This window comes from Marmota monax, unplaced genomic scaffold (genome assembly GCF_021218885.2).
Source record: "Marmota monax isolate L192 unplaced genomic scaffold, Marmota_monax_Labrador192_F-V1.1 WCK01_AAM20220418_F8-fsc00013, whole genome shotgun sequence".
NCBI lineage: Eukaryota > Metazoa > Chordata > Mammalia > Rodentia > Sciuridae > Marmota > Marmota monax.
The window spans coordinates 16310847-16326684 of NW_026692202.1; the positions used below are offsets into that span (position 1 = coordinate 16310847).

The 15838-nt window shown below is 34.2% G+C and overlaps 1 long non-coding RNA gene across 1 annotated transcript in view; it reads left to right on the forward strand.

Annotated features, from left to right (window-relative positions):
- Nucleotides 1-11958, forward strand: part of LOC131423714 (uncharacterized) — a 74918-nt gene extending 62960 nt beyond the window's left edge. The window contains exon 3 of the long non-coding RNA XR_009225628.1: nucleotides 11768-11958. This is a non-coding gene — a long non-coding RNA (uncharacterized LOC131423714). The remainder of the gene's footprint in view (nucleotides 1-11767) is intronic.
- The last annotated feature ends 3880 nt before the right edge of the window (nucleotides 11959-15838 follow it).

A 15838-nucleotide genomic window follows, 5' to 3' on the forward strand; every position in this document is an offset into this window, starting at 1 on the left:
GTGGACCTTCTTCTTTAAATTTGCATTATTATGTTAATATTTTAAACTACATATGCTCATAAACAACTCCAAATATTATGGAAATACACAACATATGTGACAGTATATAATAACAAAAATTTGAGTTTGTTGGGGAATTAAGCTTAAAATCAAATCTTGTCTTAACTTAGAAATTGTCTTCTCAAAGATAGTAGAGAGAAAATAAACTCACTTTTATTTTTTAAAAAGCTTTAAACTGAAATCACAGGAAATCTTTAAGGACAGAAAGAAATCTACACCCCTTACATAACTAAGCGAAAACAACCCATTACATACATTTTTCAAAATGAACAATAAGTAATCCTCAAATAAGAGGACTAGACAGTAATATTTGTCACACATAATCCATTCCAACTTCACCTGGTAACTTAGGTAACCATATGTGTTTTATTTGGTTTGATCCAGAGGAAAAACAAATTTCTATGTTTATGGTAGGTAGGTGGTAGTTTTGCAAGCTCAGAACAAAGTGCCCACATAAATTAAGAACTTACCTTCCCAGTTAAGCTGAGAGTTGGGATGCCATCTCCCTTGATGTGTTGAGGTTTCAAAGAGGTTCCCAGGTTCCTGAGAAAGAAATGAATGCCTATACAATCTCTAAAACAATGCATATGCATTCTAAAGAGGGGAGAAAGTATTTATAAATTTTCTAATGTAAATAGTTAAAGGGAAATGAGGAGGCAGAATTCCTTTTTCTTGTTTTCCACAGAGATAAACCTCTACTTTTGATTTATGTTTCTTTACTAGTCCTTAATAAATATGTTAAAATCGTAAGTACGTATATAGTATATATTTTATTCACATATATAATGTATACATATATAACAGTTAAAATAATACAAATAACAGATTATAAATAATTTTACTATATTATTATTTCATTACAAAAACTATGATTCTTAAATTGTCTGGAATGAGGGACACATTTTTCTCTTAAATATAAGAACAATTGGGTGGCTGTGCCTCAGGCTAACCCAAAGATAACCTACTCTTTATATTGAGTGAAGCGACTTATGCCAGGTTCTGCTTCCTGATGGTAGAGGCAAATGCTCTATGCCCTCTGATAAGAAAAGAATGCTTTCTCCCTTTTCCCTAGATATGTGACTGAACTTGAAGATGTGACAAGTAGGAGTCACTGGCCTCTGTTATTTTTATTATTATTTTCCTGAATACCTCTCTCACGTTTTTTTCAGTACTCTGTAGCATGTAGTTGCACAAGTTATATTCTGTGAAATTCATTCTGTGTCTTCCTTTTTCTCTTTTTATTCAGTGTTCAAAATAACTAAACTTACCTGCTACTCTTCTCTGTGTTAAACCTTTCTAATTTTTCTCTGTGCAGTGATCTCAGCTATGTTTGAGAAAGAATACGGTCTAATTGGAAACACTTAAAATATGTGTGAATGGTTAAAAAAAAAAGTAACCCTCCTAGACATATCTTTTCCTCTTTTTTTGGGGGGAGGGGTGTACCGGGGATTGACCTCAGGGGCACTCGACCTCTGAGCCATATCCCTAGTAACATCCCCCCTTTTTTGTGAGAGTCTCACTGAGTTCTTAGTGCTTCCTTGTTGCTGAGGCTGGCTTTGAACTTGAGATTCTCCTGCCTCAGCCTCCCAAGCTGCTGGGATTACAGGTGTGTGCCACCACACTGGCTGCATTTTTATTTTTAACTGAGAGGTTTCTTACACCAAGAAATTCCCAAGTTTTAAAAATTTAGCATCATATCAAAGCATGCCAATCATTCAAATTAAATGTCAGATGTTTTCAGAGCAGTGATATTACTATGAATACACATAGCTCAGTTTGGTGGCTGGTCTTGAAGTAAGTTTGTCTAAGTTATTCTTGATTTTTGTGGCTTACAGAAAAATGCCTTTCCATGTTTAATACATTTGACAACAATTTTTTTTTTGTTGTTCAAAATTTTGCTTTTTCCATTATTACTCCAATGGAGCGGCTGCAAGGCTGGTAGTGCAAAAGGAAGGTGGTGAAGCAGGCACAGCTGAAGTGCTTATTTGTAGGAGTGGCTCTTTGTATATGACTGTAAGTAAATGACTCATCAGACACATACCCAAGAAAATGAGGAAGAGAAGGAAGAAACACTGGGGCATTTATCCAGGAAAATTAAATATAGTTTGTTTTCTATCAATATGAATTCCACTGAAAAATAGAAGACACCACTCTTTAATTCCACTTTAGAGTACAAAAACATGGTAACTGCTTTCCTTTGTAATTGTCTTTATCACTCATGTTACAATTAGTTTAGCCTAATCCACTTGTTCTTTATTATAGGTGGGTTTATTGCAAAGCAGAAAGAAAAAAGCACTAGTGTGTTGAAAAATTATTATGTATGAAATTAACCATCTAATTTCTCCTTTGTTTTGATTAAAAAAAAAGATATAGATTTCCTGTTTTCCAAGGAAAAGTAAAAATGCTTTCGAGGTTGTAGAAAGTACATCTCCCCTGAGGGGAGAAAATAGAAACAGAAATTAGTGCAGGATAATGAAGAGTACGATTTTCACCTTATTCAGTTACCAACATAGCTTATTGAAAATATTATATGCTATATAGTGAAAACTGAATTATAATAGTTTTCCCCATTGTCTTAATTTGTAATACTTTATAGTTTTAATTGAAATTTATACATTCATATTATTTTAGCTACATGAGAATTAGCCTATCTTGATATTAGAAAGTCATTTTGAAATGTTTTCTAGTTATTATCTTGCTTTGAACTCTATTAGTCTTCTAAAATGATCAACTACAAAATAAATATTATAAAAAATTTTTCATATGTGCACTAATAATTGTTTTTCATTTTATGTGAAACTAGATTATTTTAAAATGTGCAGTGATTTTTAATATCTCTGACATGTGGTTCATGCAATTCAATGAAAATATTTCTATGCCTTCCTTCTACCCCAAACCATCTTTTGTATTCATCACTGATAATATAATAACAATAATAATAACAGGAGCTTTTTATTAAGATCTTCTGATAAGCCAGGCATATCATTTAGAGCTTTTTCTACACATCCTCAAAAGCAGTGCTTTGAAGTGGATGTCATCTCTATGTTCAGAGACAAGAAAGCTGTACCTTGGGAGATTTAGTCATTCAAGCAAAGTGACTTAGGTAGAAAGGGGCAAAGGATAGATTTGAAGACCTGTCAGTTAATTTCAAGGCCAGTACTTTGCATTGTGTTAAAGGATCTAGAGCACCCAACATGCATCTGGAAGGTTTTCTTCCAGAGAAAACAACATTGAATAAGCTGAGCTAGGAAAAGCAGAGGTTGCAGTAAATTTATGGGGAAGCTAGTGAGGAGGGCTTGAGTTTTATATAGCATATCGTCAGGATACTATAGGAAATATTCAATTTATATTCTAGGTCATTTTAAAGAAGAGATGGAGCACATTAATAGGTAAAAATATACGTTGATGGGTAAAATTTGTCCCTCTTTCATTCATTCAGAGGAAGTGTTGACTGTCACAAGCACTGCAACTCAGGACACTGGAGAGGTAAATAGACAGATTTGGAACGTGTTGACCAGACACTTTGAATATGTGTCCCAACTCTGTCATACTTCCACAATTCAGGGGGGGGAAATCAAAGATATAGAAGCAAGATTATTTTTATCAATATATTTCTTCATAGAATTATTTGTGTTAAGAAATCTGGACATAAATAAAATATTTACATAGAGGGCACTAGATATTATGCTTAAAATATAGACAACAGTGTGATTTTATTTTATTAGAGCTTAATGGCCAAGTAATTTTTCTACTTATGAACAGTGAATTTAATTTTATTAGGCAGAGATAAGAGAACATGGAGCACTTCAGGCCACTACACAGGAGAGCACAGTATGGTTGCATAGTTTGGTCTATCTGTTTTGTGTTTGACTTTAGACTTGTTCTCACGTCACATATCAGCCTGGATAATTGTAAACATAAATGAGATATTTCTTTCCCTATAGCTCTTCATTGGGCTGCTCTCCTATTTGTAATAAAATACCACTCCTTTCTCTAGCCAATAAGACTCACTGATTCAGTTCTTTGCAGCTTCTCCTTCTGTATTTGGAGCTCTGTGTTTTCTTTGCACCCTGACTACCCAAAGCCTTTAATTTTCTCATATTGAAGAACGTTCATGAATGTTGTTTCTTTGTTTATAGCATTCTACTTTATGCTCTTGGTTTGGCTGTTGCCTATTTTTTTTTTTTTTTACATTTTTATTATTGTTCAGGTTACTGTCTACCCTCTCAGAAGGCTGTCTCTCACCACTTCCATGGCTTTTGCCACCACCATTTGTTGTCATAGCAAATATTTATCCACTTGTCTTTGATTAACTCAATGACTGAAAGATTCATTGCTTGTTTGTCTTTTCCATTAGAAATCAAGCGTCAGAGAGATGGCAACATTTCTTACTCAACAGTCAGATCAATACAGTCTCATAGGAGGGGCTTAGAAGATATTTGAATATTTATTGAACATTGTATAGTTATTCATAACTAAGAATAGAAAGAGGTTTTAGATATACCCCCATGATAATTGAGCTTATTCTAATTAGAAAAAGACTTTGGGAATTGAAATAAGTAAGAACATTTCAGAAAAGCCACCAAGATAATACTAGAAGATTAAGCAATGATTGCCTTAAAGAAAAAAGAAAAGAAAGGAAGAAAAACCCACAGAGATTATACTCTCATTTATGTTCACAGAAAAAGGAAGAATCTCCTCATTTAATAAAACCATAGCCAGGCATGGTGGCTCATTCCTGTAATCACAGAGACTTGGGAGGCATAGGCAGGAGGATTGTGAGTTCAAAGCCAGCCTCAGGAGACCAGGCCCTGGCTAAGGACCACCCTGAAGACTGGCAGACCCATGCCAGAGCCCAGGCCCCAGGACCACCACACTGACTTGCAGGTCCAGGAAACAGCCAAGGCTCAGGCCTGAGATTGTCCCTCCTGCAACCCACGCAAAGAGCTTATGCCAAGGTTAGTCCCAACCACCCCTGATAACTCCTGTGGGAGCCAAGGCCAAGGTTCAGCCCAGGACCACACCACTTTCCAGCAGACCCATGTCAGAGCCCAGACCAGAGCCCAGACCTAGCCCACCTCCATCTTGGGACACTGCAGCCATCACCAGAGCCTTCCACATGCAATAGCCTCCACCTTGGTACAACAGATAGGGCCTGGAGGCAGCTATATCTCCAACAGGTATCTCTGAAAGTGGTTGCATTTATATTGGGACACCCCCATTACTATCTTGAATTACCTCCACTATTGCCACCACCAAATTTAGTTGCAACAGCAATTATCATGGGACACTGACCAGAGTCTAGAAGCCCAACACCAAGTTCAGGTACAAGTAATCTTCAGGGACACTACAAGATTATATTGTAGAAACTGTAATAACTCAGATTTGGACTGCAAGAAAGGAGGACACAGAGACAACATGAAAAAACTAGGGAAGAAAGTGCCCCAAACAAATCAAGATACTACGATAATAGAATCCATGGTCAGTGTAGTTAATGAAATGTTAGAGAAGTTTAGAATGTACATAATTAAAATTATCTACAAATTAAAGGGTTACCTAAGTGAGCAAATACAAGCAAAAATTGATCACTCCAACAAATTGATAAGAGAGCAAATACAGGTAGCAAAATACCATGTTAAGAAAGAGATGGAGATTCTGAAAAAAGAAAATCAGAAATCCTTGACATGAAGGAAACAGAAATGAAATAAGAAACCCAACAGAAAGCATCACCAACATACTAGATCACTTGGAAGACAGAATGTCAGATAATAAAGACAAAATATACAATCTTGAAAATAAAGTTGACCACTCAGTGAAGATGGTAAGAAACCATGAACATAACATTCAAGAATTATGGGATAACATCAAAAGACCAAATCTAAGATTTATTGGGATAGAGGAAGGTACAGAGGTTCAAACCAAAGGAATGTACAATCACTTCAATGAAATAATATCAGAAAATTTTGCAAACATGAAGAATGAGTTGGAAAATCAAATACAAGAGACTTACAGGAAACCAAGAATACAAATTTATAACAGATCTATCCTAAGGCACATTGCAATGAAAATGCCTAGCATACAGTATAAGGATTGAATTTTAAATGCTGCAAGAGAGAGGAATCAGGTCACATAAGGGGAGACCAACTTGTAGCTCAGCAGATTTTGCAACCCAGACCCTCAAAGCCAGGAGATCCTGGAACAACATATACCAAGCTATGAAAGAAAATGGATGCCAACTAAGAATCTTACATCCAGAAAAATTAAGCTTCAGATTTGATGAAAAAATAAAAACATTTCATGATAAACAAAAATTAAAAGAATTTAAAGTGAGAAATCCTGCACTACAATGCATTTTCAGGAAAATATTCCATGAGGAAAAAATGAACAACAATGAAAATCAGCAAAGAAAGGAACTATACTAAAGGAAAGGGTAATCAATGGAGAAACCAAGTTAAGTTAAAAACAAAAAATAAACCCAAATTACTGGGAATACAAATAATTTTTCAGTAATAACCCTGAGTATGAATGACCTAAACTCATCAATTAAAAGCCATTGATTGACAGATTGGATTAATACCCAACAATATGCTGCCTTCAAGAGACTCATCTCACAGGAAAAGACATCCATAGTCTGAAAGTGAAAGGGTGGGAAAAAAATGTGCCACTCACATGGACCATGTAAACAATCTGGTGTTTCCATGCTCATATCAGATAAATTGGACTTCAAGCCAAAGCTAGTAAAAAGGTATAAATAAGGTCATTTCATACTTTTTAAGGAATTCATTACATCAACAAGATAACAGTCATAAATATCTGTGCTCCAAACAATGGGCATCCATGTACATCCAACAAATCCTTCTCAACGAGAAGAATAAAATATGTCACAACACAAGAACACTGGGTGACTTTAATACATGTCTCTCACCACTGGATAGATTTTCCAAACAAAAACTAAACAAAGAACTATAGAACTCAATAATGCAATCAATAAGTTAGACTTAACAGACATGTATTGAATATTCCATCCAACAATGAGCAATTACACTTTCTTCTCAGCAGCACATGGATCCTTCTCCAAAACAGACCATATGTTATGCCATAAAGCAAGTCTTAGCAAATACAAAAAAAGTAGAGATACTACCGTGCATTATATGTGACCATAATGGAATGAAATTATAAATCAATGATAAAATAAAAAATTAAAGCTACTTCAACACCTGGAGACCAAATAATACTGTATTGAGTAATGCATGGATAACAGAAGACATCAGGGAGGAGATAACAAAAAAATTTCTTAGAGGTAAATTAGAACTCTGATACAACTTATCAAAATCTATGGGACACTATGAAGGGAGTGCTAAGAGGAAAGTTTATTGCATGGAGTTCATTCATTAAAAGAAGAAAAAGTCAACAAATAAACAACCTGACAGTACATCTCAAAACCCATAAAAAGAGGAACAAACCAATACCAAAATTCGTAGAAGATAGGAAATAATTGAAATAAGGGAAAAAAATTAAAACAAAAGAAACAATTCCAAAAAATCGACAAAACAAAAAGCTGGTTCTTTGAAAAAAATACATGAAATTGATAAATCCTTAGCAACCCTAATGAAAAGAAGGAGAGAGAAAGCTCAAATTACAAAAATTTGTGATGAAAAAGGAAACATCACAACAGACACAATGGACATACAGAAGACAATTAGAAACTATTTTGAAAATTTATACTCCAGTAAAATAGAAAACCTCAAAGACACCAACAAATTTCTAGAGACATATGATCAACCCAAACTGAGTCAAAAGGACCTACAGAATTTAAACAGATCAATTGCAAGCAAGAAAAAATAATATGACATCAAAAGCCTACCAACCAAGAAAAGCTGGGGACCAGATGGATTCATAGGTGATTTCTATAAGACCTATTTCTATTAAAGAAGAATTAATACCAAATTATTCTAAGAAATAGAAAAGGAAGGAACTCTTCCAAACTCATCCTATGAAGTTAGTATCATCCTTATACCAAAACCAGGCAGAGACACATCAAGGAAAAAAAAATTTAGATCAATATCCCCAATGAATATTGATGCAAAAATTCTCAGTAAAATCTTCGCAAATTACATATAAAACACATTTATAAAATAGTGCACAATGATCAAATGGGGTTTATTGTAGGGATGCAAGGTTCATCACATCTGTAGACTTAAAGATAAGAATCATATTATTATATCAATTGATGCAAAGAATGCATTTGACAAAATACAGCACACTTTCATGTTCAAAACACTAGAAAAACTAGGGATAGTAGGAACATACCTCAACATTGTAAAACCTATCTATGCTAAACCCAAGGCCAACATCATTTTAAATGGAGAAAAATTGGAAGCATTCCCTCTAAAAACTGGAACAAGACAAGGATGCCCTCTTTCACCACTTCTATTCAACATAGTCCTTGAAACTCTAGCTAGAGCAATTAGACAGAAGAAATAAATTAAAGGGCTACCAACAGAAAAAGAAGAACTCACACTATCATTATTTGCTGATGACATGATTCTGTACTTAGAGGATCCAAAAAACTCCACCAGAAAACCTCTAGAATTAATAAATAAATTCAGCAAAGTTGCAGGATATAAAATCAATACCCATAAATCAAATGCATTTCTATAAATCAGTGATTAACTCACTGAAAGAGGAAATTAGGAAAAGTATCCCATTCACAATAGCCTCAAAAAAATACTTAGGAATCAACAAAAATGTGAAAAAAATCTACAATGAAAACTACAGAAAACTAGAGAAAGAAATTGAAGAAGACCTTAGAAGATGGAAAGGTCTTCCATGCTGTTGGAGAGGCAAAATTAATATTGTCAAAATGGCCATACTACCCAAAGTGCTATACAAATTCAATGTGATTCCAATTAAAATCCCAATGTCATTCCTCATAGAAATAGAAAAAGCAATCATGAAATTTATTTGGAAAAATAAGAGACCCAGAATAGCCAAAGCAATTCTTACCTTAGCAAGAAGAGTAAAGCAGGAGGCATCACAAAACCAATCTTAAACTATGCTACAAAACTATAGTAACAAATATGACATGATCTTGGCACCAAAATAGACAGGTAGACCAATGATACAGAATAGAAGACACAGAGACAAACTCATATAAATACAGTTATCTCATACAAGAAAAAGGAACTAAAAACATACAGAGGATAAAAGATAGCCTCTTCAACAACTGGTGCTGGGAGAACTGGAAATCCATATGCAGCAAAATGAAACTAAACCCCTACCTCTCACCATGCACAAAATTCAACTCAAAGTGAGTGTTCTGTAGTGTTCATTGCAGTGTTTTTTTTTTCACATCTTTTGTTAAGTTGATTCCCAAGTATTTTATTTTTTCTGAGGCTACTGTAAATGGGGTACTTTTCCTAATTTCTCTTTCAGTGGATTCATCGTTGATTTATAGGACATATGACATAGGCCACAGACGGTGGCTTCATAGAAGGAAAAAGTAGGCCTAAATCTTTATCACATCGGATTTGGCCCCAACTTCCTTAACAAGACTTCTAAAACACAAGAAATAAAATCAAGAATTAATAAGTGGGATAAATTCAAACTAAAAAGTTTCTCAGCAAAAGAAACAACCAATGAGGTGAAGGGAGAGCCTATATTTGGGGAGCAAATTTTTTGCCACACACATGTCAGAAAGATCACTAATTTTCAAGATATATAAAAAAAACTCAAAAAAACTTAACACCAAAAAAAGTCAGTCAACCAAATCAATAAATGGGCTAAGCAGCTGAACAGAAACTTCTCAGAAGAATATATACAATTGATCAACAAACATGAAAAATGTTCAACATCTGTAGTAATTAGAGAAATGCAAATCAAACTACTCCAAGATTTTACCTCATGCCAGTCAGAATGGCAGTTATCAAGAATAAAACAACAATAAGTGTTGGTGAGCATGTGGGGGTAAAGGAACACTCATATATTGCTGGGGGGACTGAAAATTGGTGCAACACTCTGGAAAGCAATATGGAGATTCCTTAGAAAACTTGGAACGGGACCACCATTTGACCCAGATATCACACTCCTCAGTCTATACCCAAATAACTTAACACCATATATTACAGGAAGATAAGCTAGTTTAACATATAAAGATGATGGCTACTGTTCCTTCTTATGTGAAATTTGCAATACTGGCAGAGAAATCAGAGACATCCAAAGTTGTTTGGAATTAGGAAACATTGATGTAACACAGCCAAATCAATGTTTATAGCAGCTCAATTTACAATAGCTAAACTGTGGAAGCAACCTAGATGCCCCTCAGTAGATGAATGCATAAAGAAAACTGTGGTATATGTAAACAATGGAATATTACTCAGCATTAAGAGAATAAAATTATGGCATTTGCAGGTAAATGGATGGAATTGAAGAATATCATTTTAAGTGAAGTAAGCCAGTCCCCTCAAAAAAAAAAAAAAAAAAAAACAAAGGTCAAATGATCTCTCTGATAAGTGAATGATGATACATAATGGGGGCAGTCATGGGAAAAATGGAGGAACTTTGATTGGGCAAGGGGAGTGAGGGAAGGGGAGGGAGTATGGGGGCAGGAAAGATGGTGAAATGTGGTGGACAATATTATCCTAGGTACATGTATGACTGCACATATAGTGTGACGCTATCACATCATGTACAACCAGAGAATAAAAACTTGTGCTGCAATTGTGTGCAATAAATCAAAATGTATTCTGCTGTCATATATACCTAATTAAAATTAATTAACTATTTTTTAAAAAAAGCCTGCCTCAGCAATTTAGCCAGGTACTAAGCAACTCAGTTAGACCCTGTCTTTAAATAAAATACAAAATTGGGCTGGGGATGTGGCTCACTGGTCGAATACCCCTGAGTTCAATCCCCAGTACCGCACCCAAAAAATACATTGCAGGAAGATAAGTGGGTTTAACTTATAAAGATGATGGCTACTGTTCCTTTGTATGTCAAAATTGAGATGCTGGAAGAAAAATCAGAGATATCCAAAGGTGTTTGGAATTAGAAACAGATCCTTAGGAAAGTGATTAAATTTTTTTAAAAAAATTGATACTGTCAAACTACTGTAATCATAAAGGTAATTATACTGTAATGTGCTTTATAAGGGTTCATGAAATATTCCCCAATGATTTGTATGTAACTATAGGTTTATAATGCTTCCAGTTGACTCAGACTTTATAAATTATATGTGTTAATATGTACAGATTTAAAAACATCATCCTTTTAAAATTATTATTTTTTGCATTTTCTTTGGCAGGCTATTTTGAGAAACTGAAATGTTTATGTTAGCTCTGCCTAAAAATTTAGCCTTCAGTAAGAGGATTTGGTTTCATGCCACTTATATCATCATTCTTATTCCCCTTTGCCAATCTACAGATAAACGTGTTACTGTTCAAAAGTGTATGAAAGCTGAAAATACGACTTGCCAAAGTAATATGGAAAGCCAGAGTTGAAAGTTGTTAGCTTGTGCATTAGTTACAAAGAAGAGGCATACATTAATATAAAAATTAGTTGTAGATACTATTAGATAATATGGAGTTCAACAAAGTTGGTGTACTATAGAGCATGATTGCTGGCTTCTGAGGAACATTAATTTCAGGAAGAAAATTCTATGCATTTCCATTATTCTTCAAACTCAGCAACATCCTTGTTTTTTTTACAGAGTGCAATTCTGCATCTTGCTGAAACATTCTGTTGAAGGTAGAGGATCTCAGAAACAGTAGTTTAAGGAGGAAATTGCACCTGTAAAGAGAGGAATAAAGAAGAACTGGGAATTTGTGGAAGAGCACTTACATCATGAGTAATTCCTTCATACCAGTTTTGTGAATAATAGATGCATCATATATATTTGGAACATGCAGAGTTTCCAGTGTTGTCGGTGTGGTTTTTCTAAAACTAATTTTTGTGCAGTTAGGTACTGTAGGGCACCTGCTCACATTTATTAATAGCATGTAACTCATTTAGATTTAGGAAAAACAACATTTTCTCTCTTTCCATTTTAGACATATGAATTCAGGTCCAGAAGAATGATCCTGTTTACATTCTGTGCTTACTGATATGCCTGAACAGACCATGTTCTGCATTTATCCACCACCTGACTCTTTTTATTTAAATAACCAAAATTCAGCAAAGTAAATGTGGTTTGTTTGCCCTTGATTATTACTGTGAAGTCCTTTCTGCACTGAGACTGTTTCAATATTTTTTTCTTAATAAGTCTTCCTTGTATAACTAGTATATCTCTTATGTGTTTCTGAACACCTTCACAATTTTTTTTTTAACTTTGAACTCACAACTCTAACTGAAATGTACTAAAGGCCACATTTTCTTTGCCCTTTCCAAGTGTTCTATCTGACAGCAGTTCTGAGGCAGCGTGAAAGCATCTTAAAGGCAATTAAACTCAACCCTAAGATGTAGGTATTATTTTTCTTGTGTTTTACTATCCTTTCCTTCTTTATTCTCCATTCTTTCTTTGCTTAATTTAGTTTCTTTTTTTTTTTTTTGGCGAGTAAACTTATTTTCTTAATTTTCTTGGGGATTGAAATGGTTGGGAATCTATATTCTTAAAGTTGTTATTCTTTTAAATTGACAAAGCATTTAAATTAAGGCATATTTCATCCTAACCAGCCCATGACAAGGGAAAACAGAAAACATTTTTCTTGGTTTGATGCTTGCTTTATTTTTAGAAATATATGCATAAATATGCTTATTTGGGAAGTATTTAATCTAATTCAATCAACTGTGTTTTCTGCACTTTTATAGCCCACATTCAGTTCTATCACATCACAAACAAATTCTAAGTTACCTCCATGACACATACCATAGGACCATGAGCTATGAAGAAATCTAGTGCTTGGGTTTTAGACCTTCTCCCGAGGCTGATTGCCCAGATGGGTTTCATATTGTTGTCATATTATAAAAAATGTTCTGTTATCTTCATCATTTTTCAATTTATTTTCTTTTCACAATGGTTTTGCTTTGCTTTACTAGCACATTATTTTTCCACAGTTAACTTCCTGGACAAATAAATGTAGTGGATTTATGTAATTGTGCTTTGGAGCAAGACTGGCCATTTTGGCTATGACTGAACTTGCTCATCATCCTGTGAGAAATAGCATATTTTTTGGCATGGTTTTCTGAGGTTAGTGTGATTCATCACTCTGACTCAGTATGGACTTCACAATGGCTCCTGAAGATATAAAATGTTGAGATGGAGAAAGAAATGGAAAGCTAGAAAAAAATTAACGAATTATAGAATCTGTATAAAAGCATTATGATTATGGCTTTCATATTTATCATTCAATTAAATATACTTTAGTAATAAAAAGATCTTTTAAATGAGATCTCAGTTGAAAAATGATTTTATCAATTTTAGAAATCTTTGGCATTATAATTATTTGAAGAAAAATTAACCAGATCATGGATTTAGGAGAAGGGATATATTTCATTTAAATGGACTAAAGATGAAACATCTGCAAGATCATTTTAATTTTTTTTTAATATCATCACTTGAAGTCCTGCCAAGCTTAAGTATGTTTCCTTCAAGATATAGGGAACCTTCTTCTCAGAATGAAATGGGCTAAATCACTTAAAAATCAAATAAGAAAAATTTTTTTCAAATCTTTTATCATGTATTTGTTTTGATTTTTCTCTGGTAGAGAAAGGATGGTCTACTTGTGAATCTGGACAGCTTTCAAAATATTGCAAAGTGATTTTTTATTTTTCAGGCAGACCTGGAAATAAGTGTATCACCTGAACTGTGATGGTGACAATTCTCACAGTAGGAAGATATTTATGACATCAGCACCAGCCCGGGTGGGGCTTACCATGCATTTTCTGTAATACAGAACAAACCATTTATTTTCTTTCCCCTTTGCATTACTCTTCCTCTCTCTTGATTTAGTTGAAAGCATAATGGAATCAAGGTTTTAAAATGACTCATCTGACCATTCTTCCTTCATGACTGATACCTGGTAAAACATACTATTTTCATGCTATTTTCCATTAAAAGAGATAAAATCATTCCTGTTCTCATGGGTTGTTAGCAGGGTTGTTTACCAACACTTTTAGACCAGAGCTAAGTAATTTCCAAAGTATCATTTGAAATTAGAGATAAAAAATGAAGTAGTCCTATATAAAATACTAGAACCACTGCAGCCTTTAAAACAAAATAAAATTGTTGTACTCTGAAGAGAGTTCCTATGGGAGCTAGTTGATTCAAGGTCACACTCAAAATAATGCAACTTACAAAAGGGTTAATAGGAGCAGATGGGCATTAGAAGGAAACCTAGAATGTTGAGTTGCATTCAGTGAAGTTACAGGAAATGCTCTTTAAAATGTCCTGGTGACTGGCTGCACTCACGTCTAAAACAAACGCCTGTCCATTTAGTCACATATTTGCACTCGTAATGGATTTGTTGAGCAAAACAGTATTCCATCTGTATAAACTGAATAGCTTGACAAAACACTGCACACTTGTCACTAACCGCCCTTCAGAATTGTAATTGGGAGGGAAGGTTGTAAAACCAACATGACTTTAGATGTCTTAACAGCCAGAGAAGATGACTGTGACATACTTTATAATAAAGTGTCATCTTCCAAGATACATAAAAATCAGTTGTATTTACTGTGCACCAAATCTTTTTTTAGAGCCAACTAAATGACAGTGTCATGCTTGTACTGCTGCATGCATAATTCAAATCATTTTCACAACGTAAGGCTCTAGTCAGCCTGAGGTGGGTGGTCCCTCAGGGAGCACGGCTTTCTCTCTGACCTTGGTCATGAATTACCTATCAAAGGTGAGACTTGGTATTTTAGCAGAGATTATGCAAGGTTTTCTGCAAATAAGATCTGGAGAAATCAAAACCATACTTTTGCATTTCTAAAGCTTTCTGTAAATTGAATGTGGAATTAATCAAAAAGATCATCAGAGCTCCAAGAGATAAACAAGGGAATGCTTTGCTAAGGGGAATTTTTAGCACATATATGAATCATACCAAATATCAGCAGCCTGTATATCTGTGGAGAAGAAAATTGAAAAGGAGTGTAACTTACCTTAAAATTATTGGACTCGTTTCCTTGCTCTTCTCATTAGTCACACAAGAGACTGTAAAATGAATGTAAGCAGTGTTAAATGTACAACTGGATAAAAATATAGTACTTCTTAAGTATAAGTTTACTGCATAAATAAAGATTTACTTTAGTATTCTTTATAGCATTTTAAAAAATATATTTTGGAATTACATTTTCAAGAATTCGTGGTACCAATCCTTCATTGTTGTTGAGTGTTAGAGTGATTATCATATGTGAACACATGGTACCAGAAATCCTACAGATAAGAGGTCCCAAGGTAACTGCAGTTTGACAGGGGTCTACCTATTGTGCACTTACAGCTAAGGTTGTCTTTTTTAAAATGTAAAAATAAGAATTTCAATGTTCACTGTCAATCAAAAGAACAGCATCTTAATTTCTGTCTGAAAATATGATAGTGTCATATTAGAATTTTCAACTAGTGTGAGTTTGAATGTAATTTACAAGTGTATTTTAAAGAGCTATGATGAGGTTACTTTAAATAAAATGATTAGAAGTCATTGCATACATTCATACATACTGATGATAACTGAACTTATGTTTCAGTAGTAATGTTTATGTTAATCCTATTTTATTACTAATCACATTACTGACAGGAAAATATCCACATGTATCAATTAATATAGGACTCACTTCTATGGTTATC